The following is a 27851-nucleotide window of genomic DNA, read 5'->3' as shown; positions in this document are numbered from 1 at the left end:
GCTAAGAATACTTACAGCTCCGATATCTACCTTAATAACTCTATGAAAAACAAAATAATATTCATCTCTTGCCACGTTCAAATAAATATAATGAATTAAAATGCCCAACGTTGATTCACAGTCTGGTGATGAAATTCCATGTCCTATCTGTAATAAATGTTGTAAGTCTACGTTAGGAGTAAATATTCACATAGGAAAAGCTCACCCTGAGAAGAGGAGAAATAAACTCTCAACACAATATGCTAATACCGGTAACATGAATGTTGGGGAAAGCTTACAGTTGACAAAAGACACCCCAGTGGTCGCTGATCATGAAAATGAAAATATCAATCCTATGAAAAATTGGGAGGATAGGATTTCAAACATTATGCAAAACGGTGATGCTAATCAGCTGGAATCTTTTACTTCTGAGGTTATGCAGTTCTTTGCTGATCAGGTAAATGAATTACCTGGCCCTCAACATCCTGCTGTTAGATTTTACAAAAGTAGAAAATTACAAAATAATCGTAAATATGACCATAACACCTCTAGTAACCCACAGCGGAGGTCTAAAAGGCAACGAGAGAAAAACAGAGAGCGTTATGCCTACGAGGTAGCCCAATATCATTTCTATAATCAGAGGCGGAAAATTGCTCGCAAAATTTTGAACAAAACGAATAAGGCCCATTCTTGTAAAATCCCAATAACTACGATTTCGGATCATTTTGAAAAGACTTTTGGTACCGAAAATAACAATTCTCCTCTTTTTATTATGGAAAAAAGCAATGACTTACCTGCTGATATTAATATTTCAGTAGATGATGTCCATAAAGCATTATACAACATTAAAGTTGACACCTCACCAGGCCCAGATCATATTACAGTTCGTGTATTAAGGCACCTCAAGGCTACAAAATTTCTGACGTTACTCATCAACACGATGCTTCATTTTTCCTACGTACCTACAAAACTCAAAATGGCCAGAACAATTTTAATACATAAGGGTGGAGACATAAATGATATTAAAGAATGGAGACCTATAACCATATATTGGGTGATTAGGAGAATAACTGAACGAGTACTAGATATGAGACTGCGTTCATATGTCACACTAAGTCCTCACCAGCGTGGCTTCGTGCCATTACCTGGAACTCATGTCAACGCTTCCCTCGTGAATGGTTGCCTCCAAGATGCGAAACGCAACAAAAAGGATTGTTGCATCATTTTTTTAGATGTCACAAAAGCATTTGACTCTATCGGACATGAACATATCAAACGATCTCTTCGACAATCTGAAATTCCTCCTAACTTATGTAGATTAATTGAAGCATTTCTTACAAAGAACACAATTCAAGTGGAAGCTGATAATAAGAAATCAAAACCCATCGAAATTAAGTGTGGCGTAGCTCAAGGGTCCCCCATCTCACCACTGCTGTTCAATTTAGCAATCAATACTGTAATACAAAATCTCACCGACCATGACTTATGCCAACGTTATGGCTATACTTTATCTGATGATCTACCGCCGTTATCCTCATTTGCTTTCGCAGATGACCTAGTCATACTCAGCAAAACTGAAAATGATGCTACTACCTTGTTAAATTTAGCTGAAAGCAGCTTTGCAGAAATTGGTTTACATATCCATCCTCATAAAAGCAAATCTATAATCCTGAAGAAAGGAAAATTAACTGAAGGAAACGTCACTACACTTGAGGGATCAACAATCCCATCGATAAAAACACACAATGAACGAATCAAGTATTCAGGAATTGACTTCAACAGTGAAATTTCTCTTGACAGGCATAAACTAATAAGCACAATAACTTCTGACTTAAATAATCTGGTAAAAACAAAGCTTCTAAAACCAGAGCAAAAGATCAAGATTATTAACGAGTTTGTTTGGCCGGGTTTGATCTATCCTCTACAATGTGCCCCTCTGACACAACTATCAAACACTTTTCTTAAAGATCTGGACAAAATTATAAGAAGTTCTGTAAAAGAAATAATGATGCTGCCAGATGATACTCCAAATTCGATGCTGTATAGTGCAAGGAAGGTCAGAGGGATGGGAATAATTTGCGCAGAATGGGAAGCAAATATACAGCATTACAATATTTGTAATCGCTTACTCCATGTTCAGGACGTTCATCTACCATACGTAAGGAAGTTACCTGAAGAACAAGATATGGCACTCCACAGACTTGACATAAAAAAAGAAAGTCTTCCTTCAAAGACTGATGGAAGAAAACTACGTGAAATTATGAGAAATCGATCCTTTCAGTCGTGGTGCCAGCTACCACATAAAGGAAAAGGAGTAGTGTTATATTCAGACTGCCCGAAAGCAAACTCCTGGATGACTCGTAAATCACCTCTGTCCTCTTCTGAATACATAAACGCAGTGAAGATGACATGCAACCTCACCGCAGTCAGGTCGGTTCCCGGTAGGTCATTCAACACAACCCGTTGCCGCCAAAATGGCTGCAACGAGACAGAAACCCTTGGACATGTGTTGGGATTCTGCTGGAGTACTGAGCTAATGCGCAACCATCGCCACCATCGTGTAAGAACGTCGATTGCTCAAGGCTTGAGACAGCGTGGATGGGAGGTGCACGAGGAGGTTCACTGCATCTCTACCGATGACTCTAATCGGAGGGCGGACATCGTAGCCATCAACAGAGAGGACATGAAAGCGATGGTCTTAGATCCCACCATTCGCTTTGAAAGAGACCTTAATCAGGCACGGGATGTGGACCTAGAAAAGCAAGCTATTTATGTTCCATGCTTGCCTTACCTTTCATCTAAGTATAAAATACCTATTGATCGGTGGATTGTCACAGGCCTGCTTTTCGGAGCAAGAGGCACCCTCCCTAGTCAGACATCGAACTTCCTACAAAATTTGAAAGTTCCATTCTGCGAGCTAGAAAAAATAGTAATACAGATACTGAGGGACTCGCTGCAAATCATTCATTTCCACCTATACCTGAGAACGTGAGTTACATTCCTCCCCAACTAACCCTGGAAAAAAGAAGATAACAGCATTAACGATTAAATGTTCATCTTTTGATATTTTTAAACCATTGAAATTGAAACTGTATTCCGGATCCAAATGGTCACCCTCATTGGAGGATGGATGATTTATTTCTTTAATAAATCTCTCTCTCAAGTCTTTTTAAAAATTAGTTTTTTTTTTATTTATATATAAATCAGGTGCCTGATTTTATTTCAAGGTTAAGGCAAAGGTTGATGATGCCTATATACAAGGCGAAACTTGTACCATTTCAGTTAACTTGTCATTGTAAATCAACAAAGACAAGACAATTGTATTGATTAGGTGGTCAAATTAATAAATTAACTTATTGTTATTATTCCAATCAAATATCATCAATACGGATCAAAAATGATATTTATAACATGTAATAATCAACTACTATAAAGCAGAGGTTTTAGTTCTTGCACAACCATATTTCTGAGATATTTGAGAGTCAGAGAACATTGATCTAAATAAATTTCCAGCATGGTCTGAAACTGATAACAGAATATTATGTTCCAAAAGAAATTATGTGAACTGCAATTCGGCATTTTTTCACTGCAGTTTCATTACTTTTCATGAAGAAAGATGAAACAGACTGGTTTGGCGAATTTGATTCATAGTTTGTCTGACATTCCTAAGATTCTATGTGTCTTCTGCAATCATCTCGTCTACCATGAGCCACACAGAAATCACACGAACACACACTGCAGAACATCGGGTTTTCACTAACACGTGAAACAAGTAGGCATGGCCATTCATTTGTGTAACCATCTCGATATTTCTATAACACTGCAGTCTTCTTAGAAGAAGATGCAATTTGACAATTGCTCCATTTCATTTTTCAAAACTAATGACTTCATTTTGAATCAAGGACTAGGATAAATAGAAATGAAACACGCTAAATATACCACTCATTCTAAGCACACAACAGAGAGAGCAGAACATGAACACTGGAGAACAGCAGAGCAAGGAGTAAAGTCTACTTCACGGCTGACTTGATGCATCATTGTAGCTAAGAGAGCAGCGTATATCTATGCAGCAGGCCGCGATTTCACAATGATCACTGGAAATAAATGGAAGTGACAACCAAATAACTGACAAATATGTTTAGTTGCCAACTTACAAACACTGAAATAAGGAAGTTTGACCAGTAACGGTCTAAGTGATTGAACATTTTTTACCTCTTTCCTTTTTTTTGTAGAAATTAATTTCATAGTGACAATGTTGCTTTTCCATAATAAATTACCCTTCAACAGTGTTGCCGTAATGCCGAAGTGAAATCCATAATCATTATGGACAATCCGTAATAATTGGCACCTCTGCTCTAGCAATCACAAATAAAACCATTCATGTAAATAACCTCAATCACCTTCACTGAGTCGAAGGACGAGAGAGACTTTGAGGGAATGAAAGAGCAGACCACATAGACAAAACTGCACCCATCTATCTACACATCACTTAACATAGTTCAATACCAATGACATAAAGCTGGAAGTTACCGAAACAATGAAAAACCATAACCTGTTGCCAGTCATTCAAGCGGGTCAGGAATGAAATGAATGAAGCTGCCATCTAGCGGCGAGGATAGGAACTGTGCTGGCTGCCAAAGCCTGTTGCCCTCCTCTAGGGAAATTATTAATGACTGACAGATGAAATGATATAATATTAGAATGAAAGATTACAGGGAAGACGAAAGTTCTGAGAGAAGAGCTTGTCCAGCCTCTACTTTGTCCAGTAAAAATCTTACATGGATGGACCAGGATTTGAACCAAGGAACCCAGCAGTGAGAGGCCAACATGCTGCTGCCTGAACCATGGGGGCTTTTACTGAAAAAATATTTCACCAAAATCCGAACTGAAACATGTATCAACTCGCAGATTGCTTCGCACGCTGAACTATTCATTCCAAATACATCCTATAGATATTCTGTATATTTTGTGCCTAATTAAATCCACATGCTATTCTTTATAAATGAAGGCTGCTTTAGATCTCCCCTCCACACAATGAACATAATTACATCAGCACTGTGTGACATTCCTAAGGAAACAAAACAAATGGCTTACCACAGCACGAAAGAATGTACCGTCTTTACAAGGGAATATCCTACTGCACCATAGTCTCTTCTATCTCGAGGGCAAACAGCTCACCAAAACACTCAGCACTTGAAGCTTCATTATATCAATCCTCCGTAAGATTCAAGATTAACATGACTGCACTGTAATGCACAACACTGTAAATACCCGTAGTATATCAACACATGGTATCTGTTTCATCTCCTAAATTAAATATTCAGAAAAAGAGGACCCAAGTGACGTTTTCCATCCAATGACAATATGACATCATTACAATATTAAACTTTTAGCAATATCACATTTACAATATAGCAGGTCATGGTTTCAGGAAAAATTCACTGTCAAACTGTTATCATTATTGATTCCATGTCATGCAATCTAGCTTTATGGGTTTTGAAACACTAAGATGACAGGGTTGTTCCCATGAGAGGCTGATGTATTTGAGCATCGTTAATACCATCAGGATAATGAAGAATTTAATATGCCAACTTGAAAACCTGAGCTACTCAGACTGTCATTTTTTCTGATAAGAGCTACAGAATTAAAAGCCAGATACTCAGAAGAGTACAAGGGACTATGCTGAATGAAGTAACAAAGCAAAGAGAGATGAAGAGAAGCACACTTCTTCTTTAAATCTTAACCAACGAATTCACCTTTCAGATATGCTGTGTAAAAAAATGCATAGTTGTAAATTCTGCATTTATATAATCATTAAAAACATTTTATAGTCAATTTGATATTAGTATATATATACCTTAAGAATAGACAGCAAGATACTGTACTCATATATCACCTGAACAATTGATAAAAGTGAGTTATGTAATCAGTCAAACTCAGATGACTGCTAAGGTTTTAACTGTAATCACTATAAAGTTATGGTATCTGGAATGATACTTACGCATGAAGTATTTGAGGTTTCCTCTAAGCAGATTGGTTCCTCTTTGATCTTTACTTCCCAGTCCATATTAAATTGCATGTGAAGGTTTAGACGGTTTTGGGGTGTAGATTACTTCCACAGACCTTCCACTGAAACATGAGCAAATAACACTGCTTTTTTTTTTTTTTTTTTTTTTTTTTTTTTTTTTTTTTTTTTTTTTTTTTTTTTGTGATTGTTGATATCGTGCTTATAGCCACAGGACCTCCAGTTTTACCTGGAAACTGAACCTCGGGGATAAACATTTTCAGTGAAAGAACATTACACATTCATAGATTGGGATTAACTTACATACACCTTATGAAAGGCCTGTGTATGCAACTTATATATCGCCCACTACATAGGAAGTCTAATAAATGCTTTGATGTACCTTCCCATACAACACGATCCTGTGCTATGCTGTTAATGTACTCTAATCTATTCATTAAATTTGGTCCTCTATACCACAACTGATCTTTTTTTTTTTTAATAATTTGTTTTACATCACACTGATACAGATAGGTCGTATGGCATTATGGCTAGGAATGGGAGGGAAGTGACTGTGGTCTTGAGTAAGATAGAGTTCCAGCATTTGCCTAGTGTGAAAATGGGAAAGCACACAAAATTGTCTTCAGGGCTGCCAGAGCCACTTTCTTCCCAATCCTAGCCCTTTCCTATCCCAACGTTACCATAAGTACTATCTGAGTTTGTGCAACATAAAGCCATTTGTAAAAAAATCTACACCTAAACCTTCAAAACTATTCATTTTCTAGCTCAACATGCATGGCAAATGATCTCCATTTTACCTCTGTAAAGACACAACATCCCCAGCCTATCACTCCACTAAGTCTATTGGCTATGTACATTCTGTACAGCTCAAATTTAACCTCACTGGTTTTACAGAAGAGTCCAGTATTGATTCAGTTACAATTGCAACCTCCCCCAATGCTATTGACGTCGCCCAATACTGGGCAAGCATCATCTAGCTCTCGAATATTGTTGCTCTATTGTATAATAGACTTGCATATTTCTATAATAGGAATGTAGATATCTTGTTGCTTTTTGTTAAATATCTGTAAGTAAAGTTGATACTTCTGACACGAATAAAGAAAGAAAGAAAGAAAGAAAGAAAGAAAGAAAGAAAGTTACAATATAAATTTGAAAGTCACTATAAGGAATGTTCCGATGTAGTTCATTCAGTTTGGTTTTCAATCCACAAACAATCGGAATAGTAAATGGACAGCCGAGCAATTTTCATCACACTTATAATCATCCTGGATGTTAATGACAATTGTTTCTAAGCCCTGTGCCTTAAGTATTTTAATAAGCCAGTTTATTTCACAGATATAGGCAGTTCTTCTCTCAATGCACAGTCCTCACCTGAACTAGCAGCCTCTTTAAGAGATACCACACAATATGTTGAATTCAATAACAGTTTAGCCAGATTCCTTATTGATCAAACAATTACGTGATATAGGATAGCCACGTACTCAATTTCCAACTTTATCCAAAATTTTACAATATTTACTGATTGCTACAATACATACTATATGTTTGTTACAAGCAGTTCTTAACTGGCTATTAACTCCTTTGTTACAACAGTTCCAAACTGGTTAAAATCTCCTTCGTAACAACAAATAGTTCCGAACTGGCTATAAACTACTTAGTGACAACAAACAGTTAAAAAGTGGTTTTGAGTTCCTTTGTTACAACAAACAGTTCTGAACTGGCTATGACCTCCTTTGTTACAAAAAAAAAAACAGTTCTGTACTGGTTATGAACTCCTTTATTAAAACAAACCATTCCAAAATGCCTATAAACTACTTTGCTACAACAAACAGTTCTGAACGGGCTATGAACTACTTTATTACAAGTGATAATTATAATAATTTCAATATGAACTAATTTGTTACAACAGTTCCAAACTGGGTATAAAGTGCTTTGTCACAAAAAACAGTTCAAACTGGCTGTGATCTGCATCAAAATTATCTTAATGAGCATACGCGAATCACAATGCTTCCAGAACTGATTGTTAATAATGGTTTGTTGGAATTAGTAAATGGCAATTGTGAACTGTATCAACACCAACTACAAAACGTTTAATAGATGGTGGAGGACCACACTATTCCTATGAGAAGTACTCTATGTAGTTGCTCCCCTTTTTAAAAATATTTAAATTTTATTTGTTCAGGGCATCGACCCATGTGGATCTTTTGCCCCTACTGGCACCATATTGTATAAACCTGCATGTAGGCTACTTGGAATGGCAGTAGTGTGGAATGTTGTGTGTGAGAAAAGGACGATCAAGGACGTCACAAACACCCAGTCCCCAGGCCAGGGTTATTAATCATTACAATTTGAAACCCCCGACCCGTCTTGGAATCGAACCCGGGGCGCCGGGTGACAGGCGGACGCGTTGCCGCCCCCCCCCCACCTCCCCACCGCGGGGACGAGCAGTTGCACCACTTACTGGTCGAATAAAATGTGCATGTATAGAACACGCAGTCCCTCATATTGAATGAGAACTGCTGGCTACTTGGGTACAAAACGGTTCTGAATGTAATTAGAACAGCATAAATTCAGAACTCACAGTTCAGAATTTCTGTTTAACATGTATACTACTGCACGTGAGCAGGCCATTCATATTCAATCTGGTACCATGCTGAAACAAACATGCATGCATTTTTATCACTGAGAATGGCAGCTGGGTAATATTTTATGTAAATAGCCTACAGTCGGCTGAAAAACAGAATTATCTGCCGATGTTATTTTGTGTTTAAATACGAAATGAACAATAATGCTTACATTATTTCCTATATCGTAGCTACCGCAGATTCCTTATGGAGATGTAAGAGACTGCGACTCCAACTTTATTAGAAGTACCGGTATGTTCAAAGATTTGGACACAGTGTAAAACGTTAGAAACTGCTATTACCTGATGAAGAAAATCTTAAAAGAAATAGCACAATCCGCAGAACAAACATGCACAAACTGCCGCAGTATGTCTGAGATGGACTGTACGTAACAAATGAATAAGAACATTAAAAAACAACAACCCAACCACTTCGAAAGTGAACCTGACCTAGAGTAGGCTATATAGATGGCTCCTAAAAAAATTTTAACCAGTGCGTTCAACCTCGACTGTATACATACACACCCGGAATAATTCACTTATCTCCAGCAAACTACTTTACATGGACATAAGTCATAAGTCATTTGGGACAACCATGACCAATCATTACACTAGAGTTGGGTCGGAGTCGTTGAAAGGAAGGAGCGCGCTCTTTCGCTCCGCTCTCCAGATGGAGTCAGCTCCGGGGAGTCGTTCGACGGAGCGGTTTGCTCCAAGCATCGCACGGCTCGAAGAGCCTACCCTCTTCCACACCCCCACCCAACACACCACATTCACTCGCTCCTTCAACACGCTCCAAGCATTGTATCGCTCTTCCTTCGCTCCTTCGATCATATATCCAATAGATGGCTGATGACGTCACATTCTTGAAGCAAAGATCTCAATCAGCTGACTGGTGGGTAGTGCGAGAGTTTTGAACATTGTGTTATAGGCGAGAATAGTGATCAGCGTACTTAAAAGTGACTTTTAGCTACTGTTAATGAAGCGATGGTGCACTATTGCGTAGCGTATGGATGCAAGGAGACCTTCAAAAAAGGATCTGGCATTTCCTTTCACGGGTAAGTAAATATTTACGTAAATATGATGATGATGTAAGGGGTTTCATACAGTTGTTGTCAGGTGTCTGTAGAATACGTACGTTTATTGTATTGGTTACAGTTCCAGTTTCCCGGTTACAGCAATTTTGAATACTGTGCTTTTATTGATTTCAGTTTTCCTGCTGATGAGACAAGGAAAAAGCAATGGGTAGTTGCATTAAGAAGAGAGAATTTCATACCTGGAAAGCATTCAAGATTATGCTCTAAGCATTTTTCACCGGAATGTTTTGATAATGAAGCATTTGGTGTGGGAGTTAAACTGAAGCCAAATGCAGTACCAACAATTTTTAATTTTCCACCCCACCTTTTACCAGCTGAGAAGAGGAGAAAACCTCCTGTGAAGAGGAAACTTCAAGTGGATCCTGTTGCATCAACAAGTTGTGTGTGAGCAGATTTTTTTTAATTTATTATTTTCCATAGATTTATGCAGGAATGTGGCCTGTCATCCTTATGTGAAATATTTGTGTTTAAGATATTTAACGTACTGTTCAACTGCAACATCTATTGCAGCATATTAGGTTACTATATTACACATAGGTAATACATTTTTGTTGTTGACCCTTATAATTTTCATATTTTTTCAGTGTTCCTCAGGAAGAGGAGAATGAGTCTCTTCCTAAAACAAAGGTGTTCAGAAAATCTTATGTTGGTGATTACACTGAGGAAATGGTAAAGTCACCAAGGAAAGCCCAGACCTTCATGCAGGTTGCCAGGGAAGTTATTCATAAATCCCATAAGAAGCTGAAATTGGAAAGGCAGAAGTATCGGCGAGCTATTAATCAGTTGCAGAATGGGAAAGCCTTAGTAAACCATCTGAAGGAGAAAATGATGATAACTGAAGATGCTGCTTGCACACTTGAGGTAAGAAAACAACAGCTTAAATATTTTTTCGGTTTCCCTATATCCGCTAGCCTTTGGTGGTGCTATTTGAGGATCCAAACAGTCTCTGGGTTGATGACCTAACAGACAGACATACATACATAAAATTTGGAGCCTTTAGAAGTCTGTAATTTGTTTTTATTGTATCACAATCTCTGTTAAACAAATATTTCAAAAATAATGTAATACCATAAATTAACTTGTGAAAAAGCATAATGCACCTTTTAACTTCCATTGTTCCAGAAATGTCTTTCTCCTGCTGCTGCCCAACTTCTGATGCGAACAAAGGATGGTGATACAAGAGCAGAGTATCCTCCTGAACTACGCTGCTTTGCACTTACATTGAATTTCTATTCAAGTCGTGCATACAGCTACTTGAGGGATGTATTTCCTCATGGTTTGCCCCATCCAAGTACACTGCGGAAGTGGTATCAGTCGGTGGATGGTAAGCCAGGATTCAGTTCAGAGGCTGCAACTGCTCTCATTTCAAAAGGGAAGGAGATGGCTATCAGTGGAAAGCCCCTAGTGTGTGCACTGATGATGGATGAAATGTGCATCCGGAAGCACATTGAATTAGATGGAAAACAATTTCTTGGTTATGTGAATTTTGGTACTGAAATCGAGGATCAGGATTTACCAGAAGCCAAGGAGGCTTTAGTGTTTATGGTGGTCTCACTAAATGGACACTGGAAAATTCCAGTGGGTTATTTTTTGATTAACGGTTTAAGTGGCTCGGAGAGAGCAAATCTAGTGATTGAGTGCCTTAAATTTTTAAATGACCTAAATGTAATTTTAGTGTCACTTACTTTTGATGGTGCTGCTTCTAATTTATCCATGGCCCGTTGTTTGGGAGCTTCTTTTGATGAAAATAATATGGTGAACTGGTTTGAAAATCCCTCAAATGATTCTAAAGTGTTTATTCTTCTAGATGCTTGCCATGCTATAAAATTAGTGAGGAATACTTTAGGAGCTAAGAGAACTTTTGCCAGAGGTGATAATGTCATAGATTGGAGGTACTTAGAAGAGTTAGAGAAACTTCAGAGTATCGAGGGCCTTCATCTAGGAACAAAACTTTCCAAAAGGCACATTCACTGGGAGAAGGAACCCATGAAAGTAAAGCTCGCCACACAAACATTCAGTGAAAGTGTTGCAAGTGCAATGACATATTGTGACAGGGACTTAAATCTTCCTCAGTTTCAAGGGTGTGAGGAAACTGTAAAATTTGTTAGGCTCATGAACAATATATTTGATATCTTGAACAGCCGTAATCTTTGTTCAAAGGGATGGCAGAAACCATTGAAAGCAGAGAATATCCACAGTACGAGGGCCTACATTCAGGAGGCTATTGAATATATACAATCACTGCAAGAGATGGATGGTGGTGTTTGTCTAGTGAAGTGCTCTAGGAAAACTGGTTTCATAGGTTTGATTGTGTGTCTAAAGTCTGTCTTAGGAGTGTATGACTCAATTTTGAACATGCCACAGCTGAAGATGCATTTTCTGCTCACCTACAAACTTAGTCAGGATCATCTGGAAGTATTTTTTAGTGCCATTAGGAGTCATGGTGGTCATAACAACAACCCCACAGCTAGGCAGTTTGAAGCAGCATATAAAAGACTTTTGCTCCATATACAGATAGGTACTACAACCAGTGCCAATTGCTCTGCAGTTGACCCTACTGTTATTATGAATTGTAGAGACAGCAGTCAAATAACTGGTGATCCTATTCATCTGCCTGCCAACAGTACTGATGTACTTTTTGTTAGTCATGATCATGACTACATTCCACACCCAGCCAACCTGACACTGTATGTTGAGGATGTAGTGGAATATATAGCAGGTTTTGTTGTGAAAAGATTACAGAAAGCAGTTAAATGTGATGTTTGTAAGGCGGTTCTCCAAACAGCAGTTTCACATTCAGCACTCCTGAAGAGGAAAAACAGAGGTGGCCTTTCAATCCCATCATTAGATGTGATATACCTCTGCAGGGAAGGTGAAAAGATGATGCGACAATTCCAGCACAAAATGACAAGGATGAAGGACCCTTTAAATGTACTTGTAATGGCAGTACTGAACCATGCTAAGAGAGAAGTGTTTGATGAACTTCAGGAGCATACATTTGCTTCTCCGCCCCTTGACAACCACATTCATCAGCTGAAGCGAGCAGTTTTGATGGAATACTTTAAAGTGAGGTTACACCATAAAGCACGGCTTGAAACAGAAAAACTTCACAGTGTGAGGGTACGAAGCTTTCACACAAAGACTGTTCTATTCAGGAACCAGTAATATAAGGTAGGCTGCTTTATAATATAATTATTGCATTTGTTATATAAACGTGTTAGAGTGTGTAGGCCTATATGAGGATTTCTATGCTTCCTATGACTGGAATATTTATATAGACTCAAGTTGCTAATGTAAGAGGATGCTGGTGTGGTATGCTAGTTTCACTGGTTTGTATTAGTGTTCTACTTTTAGGCATATTCCCTCTAATCATTCTGTCTATGAGTCAGGTTGATTTTTATAGAAATTCATTCTTAAATTACTTTTATATTGGCATGTCTTGTTTCTGTATTTTTGGAACAACATTACTGAATGCTGCAGGATGTTTTCTTTTCTTCAGATGTGACCTCCTATTTATAGGCCTACTTCAAATGTGGCATGTGCATTAGTTTATGTTGGGCTTTAAACTAAGCTTAATGTAGTAGGTGGCAGTGGAGTGAAATTTTACCTGTGTAGCATTTTATGTATCCCTTTATTATTATTATTATTATTTATTATTATTATTATTATTATTATTATTATTATTATTATTATTATTATTATTATGTTGTTGTTGAAGCAGCATATTACAACAGATCCCTGCTTCATAGGCATAAATAGGTACTACAACCAGTGCCAATTGATATGCAGTTGACCCTCCTGTATTGTGAATTTTTATAACTTATGATAAGTGAATATTTCTTGTTATGGTACCTGTTTATCGTTTACCCTGGAGAGTTCATTTTTGTTGCCATCTGTTGGTGGTGTATGGTTCACTTAAGTGTGATACTTGTGTTATTTTCTTTCCATAATGGTCCTGTGTCACTCATTGCATCTTGTGTTGTTGGGCATTGGTTTGAAGTAGGCCTATTTCAGTCAAAAGTATGCCGAGCACGGTAAATACAGTATTTTAAAGTTGTTTTTGGAAGTTATGAAGTGTTTATTGTAGATGTCAGTCGCATTAATATTTCAAATTAGGCTACACTTCCTTACGGACAACTTTCAGAGGTTAGCTTTCAGCTATTAATCCCAATGTGATGCGGTAATTGGAAAAAATTACTTGTCTCTTACATTATAATAAATAATTAACATTAAACAATTAGTGTTACTCACGGGGATGTAATACTTGCAAAAAAAACGATCATAATGAGAGTGTATCCTATCGTAGCTCTCTTTTGGTTTTAAACATTTTCGTCGTAATTATGCATTAATGTCCACGGTTTTTATTGTAATTAACGCTTAACCACAACAGCTAAGCAGGGTACATATCATATTCCGATTTCGCCGCCTTTTCGAATGTCACTGTTCGACAATTTCCTTATATCCTCTCGGACTCTGCTTCGAACTACCCCCCAGTCAGCTGATCGAGATGTTGGCTTCAAGCCGCAACATGGACGAGGTGGCGCTAAGCGCACGCTATAGTATTAATGCTCTAAGCTTCGCTCATTTAAAGAAGTGTGCGTCTGTGCCACTGCTGCCAACGACATTGTGAGAAAGAAAGGAAAGAAATGGTTGAAAATCTATATTATTAATAAATACATTCTGATGTAAGTCCTTGCATGGAATATTAGAATGATATAATTCCGAGAAGAAGAATATTTTTTCCTGTTAAATATTTTAAAAATAACGACGACAGACAATCTGTTTTGGTAAGCTGTACCCTTGTTCACCCCCACCCCTTACTACAAACTGTGTTTAGGACGTAATTCATCAAATAGCCAATAGATAGCATTGCAATACGGTTCTTCTCGAAGAATATATTTCTTGGAAACCCGACAAATTGTGAGAAATACATACACAGGAAGAGACAGGGTATCAGCATCTGTTAACCAGACGTGTCAGTCTCAGTATACCTGCCCCTGCCATACCGAGCTCGATAGCTGCAGTCGCTTAAGTGCGGCCAGTATCCAGTATTCGGGAGATATTAGGTTCGAACCCCACTGTCAGCAGCCCTGAAAATGGTTTTCCGTGGTTTCCTATTTTCACACCAGGCAAATGCTGGGGCTGTACCTTAATTAAGGCCATGGCCGCTTCCTTCCCATTCCTAGCCCTTTCCTGTCCCATCGTCTCCATAAGACCTATCTGTGTCGGTGCGACGTCAAGCAACTAGCAAATAAAGACATTATGACCAACTCAACATGTAAACCATTCATTAATAAACAAATTCTCATAATTCCAGTGTACATTGAGAAAATTCTTCATTTATCTTACGCAGAATGTGATCACTTCCATAACGCGATAAATCCCTATGTCTTTCTTTAATTATTTTATACAAAAAAGAATGCGTCAAAATTTCGAGTAGGTAACATTATCTGCTTTTTCCTTTTTATTCATTGGCACCAATGTTCCATTGTGAACTGGAGTTTGTCGAATATCGGTCTATGGTCAATTTTGTCTAGTGTTCAGTGGGAATCATGGCTAAGGCAAAATAAAAAGAGTGACTTTTTAAAGATTTAGGCGATGGGAAAGCAAAGTGCAATTTTTGCTCAAAACATATTTCGTATAAAAGTGGCAGTATGTTTAATCTCGAGCGCCACGTTCGAAATTTACATCCTACTATGTCGTTATCTACAGAACGGCTAACGCCCGCTCTTCCCTCTTCAGAAGAAATTTCGGATGATCGTAGGTCAGCAGTGGCTTCGATTGCAACTTCTAATGAAGATGATAGTACAGTCACACCAGCATCAGCCTGTGTTACACTTGAGTAAAGCGGAACGCCCCACCGGAATTCGGGTCAGACGTCCATTAGTTCCTAGATGCACCGACCTCTTTCCAACAAAAGGAGTAGAGAAATTGACTTTTTAGTTTTGAGTCAATTGTGGAAAATTACTTGCCATTCCGCATCGTTGAAAGTAAAAAACTTAGGGCACTAATTCATAAACTCAATAAAGCTTATAATTTGCCTAAAAGAAAAACTCTATCGCAAGTAATTCTTCCACAATTGTATAATATGACGAAAGAATTTGTCAAAGAACAATTGGAGTCCGCAGTCTGCGGTATGTGACATTACCTACTGACTTGGACTTGGACTTCTATGAACAACGATTCCTACTTGTCCGTGACGGCTCATTTCGTCGAGGGAGTCGAGTTGGTATCTGTTCTACTGGAATGTTTCATTACGACGAGAAGCACACGGCTCGAAACTTGGCTGAAGAACTCATAAGAGTTGCTCGTGAGTGGAAAGTGGAGACTAAAATCGTGTGTATTGTTAGCGATAACGTTGCAAATATTGTGGCTGCAATACATCAGACAGCCTGGAGGCAAATCCCATGTTTTGGCCATAATTTAAATTTAGTTGTGAAGTCGAACTCCACTGTGTTAAAGACATCACTGCGAAAGTGAAAAAAAAAAAAAAATTGTGGACTTTTTCAAACGCAGCTCACAAGCTGAAGGCAAACTGCGAAAAATGCAGGGGCAGATGGGTGAACCAGTCTTGAGTATTAAACAAGATGTGGTAACGAGGTGGAATTCCACCTTCGTTATGCTCGAGAGGATTATTGAGGTCCAACGAGCTCTAATTTCAACAATTGCCTTAAACTACCCTGATCTGCCGCAGCTAACTAGCGATGACATCCAAACTTTAGCTTCTAGTTTTATATGCCTGAGAATATTATTATAAGAGTGCAGCCGAATGAGTTTACCATATTAAACACGACGTCATTCCATTTAAAGTGATAATTTACTGACACGAAACAAATGTTGAATAGCGAATTTGGACAGGCGCTGTGTGTTGCCAAAGGACGTCGTTTCAAACGTGGCGGTAAACACAGACTGGTTACGTGTGCGTGTCGAAAGAGTGGGAGTTGGAGAGGGAAGAGCGGAATGGCAAGGAGCGGAGCGAGCTCGGGGGATGAGCTGGTTGAAACTCAAGGTAAGTTCTCTTCACTCTCTCTCTCTTGACGCTCTCAGTATGAGCGAGTGTTATGTTTGAACGGTCCGCTCTTTTGAAAGGAGCGAGCGGGGAGTCGCTCCACAAAAGGAGTCGTTCACTAGGATTGACTCGCTCCTGAGCGACCCAACACTACATTACACTCAGACCACAGGACAGACCCGGGAGACGGGAAACAAATGGTAATAACAAACGTACACCGCCAATTACCACGCTGCTCAAACGCTGTCTAGCATACAAGTTTGCCGTTACACTTCCTTGTTGTTGTAAATCATGTGTTTGCATCTTCGATATGCAGATATTAAGTCAATCAATTACTACTGATCTGCATTTAGGGCAGTCATCCAGATCAAAGAGGATAGAATAGAATAGAGATGAAACTCAATGATAAATTTCGGTTCCAAGCCACTTGGCGCTAGTAGTTTTAGTCTCTTTTCCGAGATAGCGCCACAGTGTGCATTCTGGTGCAATACCTTAGTATTACTATCAACAGATAGCGCGGAGAATTAACATCCGGCGCAGTGACGCACATCCGGTTATGCTTAAAGTCCCCCTCTCTTTCCCTGCCATCCCCATCACTACATCCTCCCGCCACCCCCCCCCCCCCTTCCACCGGCCCCTAACCATTCGTCGATTAGAATGCAGTTCTACTATTTCCATGCCCAATACATTGTAATTCATACATTTTTATTTTCAAGTACTTACTATGTTGTAAATAATGATCTGATACCCCTAGTTCGTATGGCATACTATTTTATTCAGAACATAACCTCACACCTCAAAGCAACTTTAACTTAAATGAATGACACATTAACACAAAGCTGATACTATAATAAATAAGAAATCCCTTCAAAACCAAGACAGCAGAGCAAAGCATATGCATATGCAAGAGAATGGGGTATCACATCAATATCCAAGTACCATTTGAAAATAAAAATAACAGAATTAAATGCACTGACACATGAAATATATAGAAATACATCATTATAGAGTCATTTCACATCCAGCCCTGAGGTGTGCTCAAACAGGAAATACAGGATTTCAGGACTGACAAATAATGATACAAACAAAACAAGGAGACAAAAGTGACCAGCAATATAGAATAAAATATTAACTTGAAGTATCACATTCACAATTTTAACATTAAGCACAGGAAAAATTCCACAACAAGTGTAGAAGACAGTGAAATAGAAGCCTATCTGTAACTGCAGTTCCATTCAGTAGGTATGTTTATAAGCATATTTAGGTGAATTTTGTGATAAGTTGTGAACAATGTCTTGAATATCGTACATCAGTACGCATCTTCAGCACAACAGTTAGTGCACAATACATGACAATTTGCAGGGCAAGTAAAATTTTAACCTTTGATATCAATGTGAACATTTTTTGAAAATATCAGAAAGACATTTTCACACATCACCGACATATCACATGGCAATTTTGACACTTAAAATGATAAGTTTGATTAATGCACGATAATCCTGCACAAAATTCACACAGGTGGGAAATAATAATATTCATAGGACCACTTCTATAGGTCATTTATGTTTTAAAAACACTTCACACAGGGTTGTTACAGCCAAATCACATGACTGAGACGAAGGTGACAACTGTAACTGTGTTCAATGAACATGTGATTTACTTACACTTACAATGACAAGTTTGATTAATGCACGATAATCCTGCACAAAATTCACACGGGTGGGAAATAATAATATTCATAGGACCACTTCTATAGGTTATTTATGTTTTAAAAACACTTCACACAGGGTTGTTACAGCCAAATCACATGACTGAGACGAAGGTGACAACTGTAACTGAGTTCAATGAACATGTGATTTACTTACAGGGAAAGTCATGTTACTCGGGTTTGGATACCAAGATGAACTCGAGGTCTCAAGGGTGTTTTTTTTTTTTTTTTTTTTTTTTTTTGCTAGGGGCTTTACGTCGCACCGACACAGATAGGTCTTATGGCGACGATGGGATAGGAAAGGCCTAGGAGTTGGAAGGAAGCGGCCGTGGCCTTAATTAAGGTACAGCCCCAGCATTTGCCTGGTGTGAAAATGGGAAACCACGGAAAATCATCTTCAGGGCTGCCGATAGTGGGATTCGAACCTACTATCTCCCGGATGCAAGCTCACAGCCGCGCGCCTCTACGCGCACGGCCAACTCGCCCGGTCTCTCTCAAGGGTGTGATCATATCACCAGCCACATAAAAGTATAAAGCTGCTGGCTTCTTTTGTGTTTTGAATACATCTGTAGCCATGAAGGTTGTAAGAACAGTATCAAAGAGAAGAAAATATCACTTCAATGTATTACTTCACTTTAATGGTTCATTTTAATTAAATTACTTCCCTGAAAAAGTAATCACTACCACAACCACCACTCATTTAACCACTAAAAGAGGTTGTAGAACTGCAAGGGAAGTGTATTTCTCTGAAATTGAACGTTCCAAAATATGAATTCCTAGTATAAACAATCTTCGGGAGCATCCCATGGTGAAATACATATACAGCAGAGTCTCGTTAATCCAAACTAATTGGGACCGGAGTCTGTTCGAAATTTTCGGATTAACTGGAAAATATTTTCTAATAATAATCTTATTATTTTTACATCCCGCTAACTACTTTTACGGTTTTCGGAGACGCCTAGGTGCCAGGATTTTCTCCCGCAGGAGTTCTTTTAAGTGCCAGTAAATCAACTTACACGAGGCTGACGTATTTCAGCACCTTCAAATACCGCCGGACTGAGCTAGGATCGGACATGCCAAGTTGGGGTCAGAAGGTCAGCGCCTCAACCATCTGAGGAAAATAGTGTCTACAATACAGTAGAATACATACTGTAATTTGGAATGTCCATTCTTTAGCGTTTACTGATGTGATGTTCATGAGACGCTGGTTTAACACTGCATCTTCGAGTAGGTTTCAATCACTACGGCAAAAGAATTAACACACTTTGTAAAGATAAACGACCAGTGATTGATGGTTTATGATGATTAATTATGTTTCCATTAAGTTATTCTTGTAAAATATAACTAACTAGCTGATGTACCCGTGCTTCGCTACGGAATTCTAAATTTTATACAGATATGACCACTAATAATATAAATATTTGAGAATTGAATTTTAGACCTTCCCCTAAACTACCATTTCATTCAGCGTGAATAAAATAATTTATAGCCTAGATTGTAGCGGCTTACCTCTCGACTCTACATACCGATTTTTATTAAATTCTCTTCAGCCGTTTTCTCGTGATGCGTGTACATACATACATACATACAGACAGACAGACGGACATAAATTACGGAAAAGTAAGAACTGCATTTTCTTGTTACTGTGGACATAATCGATAGAGAAATACCATTCTTTTCAAATTCTGAGCAATGTACAGACAAAACTCTTCTTTTATATATATAGATAAAATGCAAGTGAATCTTCATTCTATAATGTGTTCTTTCATTTCAATAAGGATGTTTTAAAAAATGAATATTTCAGTTTGGATTAACCAGACTTTCGGATTAACGGGACTCTAATGCATTATAAAAAACGTAGAACTTCTAGTATCAGACCAAGACAGATAGTCTACTTAGAAGATACGGAACCACTGAAGCTTATAATACATTGAGTTTTTTTTTAATTTACGCTGAAGTTAAGCAGATTCTTTGACTTCCCTATTATACTTGGTGCACCACCAAGTTACACAGATGAAGCAAAGAACTCTGAGAAACTTCTGCAGTAAAATATTACCATGGCCACAACCAACATTGTGAAGCCAAGAAAATTCAATCTCCCTTTCCAAATTCCCTGCTAGAGTTTTAATCAAATCTGCCATCTTTCGATCTGCATCAAGTATTTTCTCAACGAGAGTCACGCCCCAAGCAACAGCGGAAATAAGACTTACCGAGGGATATGTCAAGCGTCTTTGATTGGGGTCCTTCTCTCGAGAATCAATGACTTCATGCAGAAGATGATCTGTGTCAGCAACACAAAACAGACCTGCAACTCTCACAGGGACCAAGGTCGCAGAGCCTCTTTGCAATATAGCCACTAACATAGGCTGTAGAGCGCATAACGCTGTCACATGGATATCTGGCCTCATCAGAATCAACAGTGACAGGCATTATGTCATCCACTGGCTTGGAAGTAGGTATATTGTTATCTTCAGGCACATTAGGTTCATGACCACCACAAAGGAACTGTTGTAAATTGGACAGAAGCTCTGCATCATCGTTCATGCAATTGGAACCTCGCAGGATGTCTCCAAATGCCAAACCATTGATGATGCAGGTCTTCAGTGCATCTACAAACTGCTACATTGTGGGATGATCATTGCAACCACAATGTGATCGAATTAACCCAAACACATTTTCAAGAGCATCCTCATTAAGATACCTCAGTTGCAAATAGCGAACCTCAGCAGCCAGGTTCCCACAGGTGCGGTTGAAATACTTGATATTTGTCCATAAAAGCTTCATAGCCTTAATGGATGTAATCCAAGCATGCTGGAAAGGCATTTTCTTCTCTTTTGGAGACTGACCTACAACCCAGGAAGGTACTATGAAAATCAAAGAGTTCAAACATTTTACGGCCTCTTCCCACATCTTCCAATGTGGACTGTTAACTTCCAATCGCACTTTGAGTGGAGCTCCGTCTGTAAAAAAGTACGACTTCAACCAAGTCAGTGATATGTGACAATTATTAGTAACTTTCAGTTACCTAGGTATACTTGCTCTTTCCTATTATAAGAAATATGCTACAATTGTACTCACTCATAGAGTACGGCAAACATCCATTGAAGGAGTCCATTAAGTCTTCAAACAGTTTGCAGTATTGCTCAGTCGCAAGGCCAGCCGATGGCAAAAAGCCTGAAATAAATAATGTGAATGAATGAAACTGGACATTAAATATTGATCGTTAGGAGTAATTTTCTACAGCCCTTACATTTAAAATTCCATGAGAAATAGATGCTCACCATTTCGAACTCCATTTTGCAAGACACAAACAACAGTGTTACTGAGAACTTGGGCAGCAATGCTGACATTCATCTTCGCACGGGAATCAGGTGCTATGTGTGTATCGGTCAGTTTCTTGAGTTCATGAAATGGAAATTTCTTGTCATCCTCATATACTGCCTCAATGTGCTTCCAGCTTGCTACACCTTCAAACTGCAAGCTGGTAGTCGTGACAACAATTTTCGCATCATATTTCAAGAGACTGTTCCGAGCACACTTAAGGAGATGGGGAGGATCAAAAATTATGACAATCCTCTTGCCTCGGAAGGAGAAAACCGGATCATCAGTTGATAACAAGTTATTTCCCGTGAGCTCATTCAGTGCTGCTCTGTTGCTGGGACCAAGATCACACACCGTAGCCATGACATTGGCTCCAGCATCAAAACAAGCACCGAGCACCTCCAGGATGAGCTTGCTTAGGTACACTGATGACATCCCACTGTTACTGAAGTAAAAAGCAACGGGCTGCTTCCACTTCCGTACCAGTCCACGAAGCATGAACACCAGAACATACTTCGTCGTAAGGTTAGTTCTACCCAGGTGTCCACGATCCTCCAAACCATCAATGCAATCAAATTTCGAATTGTAACGCAGGCCCTCTCTCAGTGACATCTCGTCAAAGATGAGATAGCACAGTCTGTCACGATCCGACATTTCCTTCAGTAAATGCTTGAGTGTGGTGAAGATGGCATCATTGATCCCAGCAGTGTAGGGCATAGAATTAATCAAGGATTGCAGTGTCCTTTTACAAGGGAGCACAAAAACTTTACTCAGGACTGGGTAACATCTTGGGCTCCTCTTATAAACAGACAGTGCTAAGATCTTCACTTCTATAGTCCAGCGCCTTCCCCGTGGTCTCTTCTTCGAGCAACGTAATTGTGATCTGAAATAGTAGCTGTAGAAGTTAACATTTGCTTCTGAAAAAACTGCTGGCTTTTACAAAAGGAAATATCTCTCAGCTCCTTTTTTTAGCCCAATACTTCTTTTGCAACCGAAAGAAGGCCTTGTCCCTCATCTGACCGTAATTCAAAAGTTTTTCCTTTAAAGGAGTTAACTCTGCCTTAGTACGCACCTTCAGATGAGACAAGGTCAACCTCTTCCTTTTCTCTTCCCTGAGCCAGTTGATAATGAGGTACTTCCTGCATCAGTATCATTAATAACTGAATCAGTAACAGAAGAGGCTACAAATGAAGGCTCGGAAGATTCCTCAAGTGGTAGGCATCCTAGACTTGTATCGGAGACATCTGGGATTGGAGGACAAAAGGGAAGGCGAGATTCAGAGCGTGGTGTAGGAGTTGAGGTACTGGGCAAAGAAGGATGGATCTCAAGATTGCTTAAGGACAGAAATGGAGGCGGGTTACAAGGTTCTACAGGAATCGGAGAGACAGGGGGAGTAGGCTGGACAGGTGGAGATACATGGGGAACATGACTGAGGGGATGAGAAGGTGCACGAAGTGAAGGTACAGAATTCCTATTAAGCCTCACCAGTAACTCGTTCTGATAGCATGTGTTAGTGAAGTGGGCACTGCAGACGTATAATGCGTACAGTCCTTCGGCGCCAGCCCCGACAACCGTTCGTTAAATCTGCAACAAATGATACAAGTACAATTAGAAACGCTGAATCTATATCATTTAATAGAATGAGAAAAATGGTTACAGTAAACGTTTGTGATTAAACATAGAATAGTTATGTATAAGATAATTCAAAATCGGCAATTTGTACGTGATGTTATGCCGTAAAATATGATCTCACAGGTTTTTGAAATATATATAAATATAACCTCTTACCTTCCTTAGGATTTCGGGAGGAGATGAAACTTTACGTCAGAATTCCGTGAGATATTCCCACACCCGGAAACTAAACAGTTTTTCTTTTATCCATTGTTCTCCTCGTTTTGTTTGCTGGATTTCTATTTCTAACGACGCAGGCACATGGATAGAATAGAACGCCAAATAACGACACAATCAAAGCCGAGATCAAAGCAATAGCAGCATGGGAACTGTCGCTTAAAATCGATACAAGTTCGAACAAGGTTAATCGATTGGGTAAAGTCAATTTCGATGCAATCCAGCAATCTTATTTCCACAATGCTTGATGTTATATGACTAATTAATTTGTTAGAAGGGCCCACTGAATGAGTTTAGACTTGAAATACTTCACTTCGAAACAAACTGCCTTTAATTATTAACATCGCTCATTTCATGTTTACTTGCGTGCCATCTACTGAACCTGTACATAACTATCTACACGTTACGAATGACCTCCAGCGCCATCAAAAAAAAGGGACTAAAACTACCTGAAGCTAGCTACAGATTGGAACCAAAAGCCCTATTAGACTTTCACCCCCCTGGTCCAGATGGCAGATATGTTGATTTCCCAACATTTTCTTAAATGATTGCGAAGAATTTGGAAATGTATTGAAGATCTCCCTTTAATCAATGAAATCATACATAACAGAAAAACAACAAAAGGCGATAATTGTACATCTCTAGAAATAGATAAAAAGGTAATTACAGACAGTCAGGAAATATGTGAATCATTAAATTTATATTTTACAAATATTGCTAAAACCCTGGCTTCAGCAATCCCTCCCCAGAGCACTGAAACACTTGCGGTTCCTAGTTACTTGAACTCATTTTACCTATATCCAACTGATGAAACAGAAGTAAGATCTATAATATCAAATCTAAAAAACAAGAGTAGCTGTGGGCAGGATGGTATAACTGAATACTTTCTAAAAGAATTCCAGGATTCTTTAAGTGGGATGCTAACAGATATCATTAACGGATCCTTGGCATCTGGTACATTACCTAGTGAGCTAAAAATCGCTAAAGTAGTTCCTGTCTTCAAGGGTGGGGACGGGAGGAATCCTAGTAACTATAGGCCCATCTGTATTCTTTCCATAATCTCCAAAATATTAGAAACTATTGTTAAAAAGGGACTTCTCACTATTTTAAACAAAAATAATTTCTTTTACAATGCACAATATGGCTTTCGTGAGAACTCTAACACTGACATAGCAACCCTAGATCTCATAAATATGCTGCTAGAGTCAATAGATTTTAATAGTTTTGCTGGTGGGTTGTTTATAGATCTGAAGAAGGCCTTTGATACAGTGGACCATGAAAGACTGTTAGCTAAATTAGACAGAGCAGGAGTTCGTGGTGTTGCTTTGAAGTGGTTTGATAAATATATGTCTGTTAGAAAGCAGTATGTAGTGCTGAATAACTGTAGGAGCTCAGCAATTTGGGTAACCCATGGCGTTCCACAGGGGTCAGTATTAGGGCCGATTCTCTTCCTAGTCTACATCAGTGACATTGCAACTTACCGCTTGAAAGGACGTATCACACTGTATGCCGACGACACAAACTTGTTCTCTACTGGTTGCAATATAGACTCCATTGTTAAAGATATGCAGGAAGACCTCAATACTCTGTGCTTTTGGTTTCAAGCAAATAAATTAACTATTAATGTACAAAAGACTAATTATATGATAATGACAAAACAAGTTCAGAATGAAATCCCACACAGTAAAATATATATGCAGAATACTGAAATAAAACTGGTTAGTACTGTCAAATATCTTTGGGTTGGTGATTGATAGGAACTTGAACTGGACAGACCTTGTTGAATACATTACTAAAAAGATCACACCTGTTGCAGGAATTTTAAAGAAACTTAGTTATCTTATCCCACATCTTCTAAAACAGATCTATAATTCATAGTCACCTACAATATTTGAATGTAATCTGGATGCGCTGTAAGAAGTCTGACTTGAATGAGCTAATGGTAGTACAAAACAGAGCTGTTAGAAATATACTTAATCTTCCCTACTTAACGCCAATCAAATATCTATACCTAAGTGCTAAAATACCACCCCTAAGCATGAGTGCAGAATTCAATACAGCTGTACTCATGTATAAAATAAAACATAAATTTATACAACACAACACTACATATACTCTGAATTCTGACAACCATCCATATAATACTAGGCATGCAAATGACTTTGCCTTACACAATGTTCGCTCTTATAAATATGGTATAAACAGCTTGAAGTTCTCTGCAATGCAGTTATTTAATAACATCCCTGTGGAGATAAAAACGGCACCAACTTTGGCAAAATTCAAACAAAGAGTCAAGCATTATTTTTGGGAAAGTTACAGTGCTGTTTAAATCAAAATATCAGTTGTCATTTAAGACATTCTCCCAAACAATCTTGCAAACTGTCCGGAACAATTCTTGTACCTCTGCAACTTTTATGTTATGTAAATATAAATACTCTGTAATCTGGTCTTCTTCCTCTGCAACTCTGTGTTATGTATATATACTGTAAATACTCTGTAATCAATTCCTGTACGTCTGCAAATTTTATGTTATGTAATTGTAAATAATCTGAAATCTATTCTTGTACATCTGCAACTCTTATGTTATGTAAATGTAAATACTCCGTAATCCATTCTTGTACCTTTGCAACTTTCATGTTATGTAAATGTAAATACAGTCAGAAATAATTCTCTGTAATCCTCATATTGATGATGTACATATTTCATATATTGTATGTGTTTATATGCTCAACCGTTTACTAATTATCTTATATACACAAACTATATTTTGATGTGTAAGTGCCCGCCAGTATGTAATGTCCTATACAATTCCTATGTATGAGCCTGCAGGCTCGTTGGAATTAATTGAAATAAATGAATGAATGAATGAATGAATGAAAAGTTATTCTAATCCCTAACTCCCGTTCCTATACAAGAACAGTTTCTCAATTTGTCCTCTTGAATTCCAATTTTATCTTCATATTGTGATCTTTCCTACTTTTAAAGACACCACTCAAACTTATTCGTCTACTAATGTCATTCAACGCCCACAGCTCGACCATACCACTTAATCGAGCAACTCGTCTCCTTTCTCCCAAGCCTCCCCAACCCAAACTTTGCAATTATTATTGATGGTCTTTGAAAGACTTCTTTTTTAAGTAACCTATTTTTCTTCCATTTGATGACAGACTTAACAAACCATGGGTCGCGGTACCGCGTTATAACGGTACCTGCCGGAAGCCTACGTGTTACGGTACCGTACGTTTATGTGTCATTTTTCAACTCGAGTCCATTGTTCCACCCAGGGATATGATGGCATCAACAGTACCTTCATTTTTCACTTCACGAAAGCAGTACCGGTACACCTCTAAATTACTTCATCCAGAATATTGCTTCGCCCGCCTCTGTGACGTAAATAGCTACCACCCCTGTAGCCACGGCACTTCCACGAAAGCAGAATGACCGTCTCCTCCTCGGTCAGGCGCGCTGACTTCCATGGAACTTTCGGGGGTGGGCGGGGTGGTGATTAACTTGAACACGGGCATGTGGAATGATACTATTAATGCACACATTCCTATACAGTAACAAGCTAAGAGAAAAACAGACCAATTATAGTAATCGTTCCTCAAATAGAGTGATGTATGGATTTCCCTATAATATTCACAAGTAAATAGAAAAATGGAATTTGCATCATAAATGCATACTTTAATGTCTTATGTAGGTACGGAACTATAAAACATAATCATAAGTGAACAGTGTAGAACATTTTGTGAAGTTTTCATTTCATGACATTAAATGTGTAAAGCTCTATCAGCAGATTTCCATTGGGAAATGCAGTTCTCTGAAGGAATTCCCGTTTTCTGACCTAATTTCTTGATATGAAATAATCTGCCACTTTCTCCGGGTCTAACGCCTTAGCAGTCCCCTGTTGTATACGCAGAAGGGTCAATGAATTTAACCTCTTCTGTCCATTAGTTGTACGGAAATATGTCTGAAGTCTTTAAAGGCCTGAGAAGGACCTCTCAGCAGTTGAAGTTGTCACGAGAATTGTCACCACTATTTTTGAAAAGTTGTACGCTTCTGGAAGAAAATCATTAAGATGAAGTACTTCTTGATGAGTTCTCTAACAATTAAATTTCCCTCCTTTGGCACCGACTCCAACGTACCGAACATCTGTGAAGCAAAGGACGATTAGGGTTCTTTATGGAATTGTAAAATTGTCTTTGTTGGGGTACTAAGTAGAAACTCCTTGACTTCAAACA

The 27851-nt window shown here is 38.5% G+C and overlaps 1 long non-coding RNA gene across 1 annotated transcript; it reads right to left on the bottom strand.

The window, feature by feature from the left end:
- Positions 1 to 3889: 3889 nt before the first annotated feature.
- Positions 3890 to 8933, bottom strand: LOC136884815 (uncharacterized). The gene is made up of 3 exons (XR_011018893.1): positions 8801 to 8933; positions 5981 to 6108; positions 3890 to 4073 (listed from the first exon to the last, which is right to left on the bottom strand). It is a non-coding gene; the product is annotated as an uncharacterized lncRNA (long non-coding RNA).
- Between the last annotated feature and the right edge of the window lie 18918 nt (positions 8934 to 27851).

The sequence above is a fragment of the Anabrus simplex genome, chromosome 13 (genome assembly GCF_040414725.1).
Source record: "Anabrus simplex isolate iqAnaSimp1 chromosome 13, ASM4041472v1, whole genome shotgun sequence".
NCBI lineage: Eukaryota > Metazoa > Arthropoda > Insecta > Orthoptera > Tettigoniidae > Anabrus > Anabrus simplex.
The sequence above is the reverse complement of the archived record's forward strand: the minus strand, read 5'-3'. Positions and strand labels throughout refer to the sequence as shown.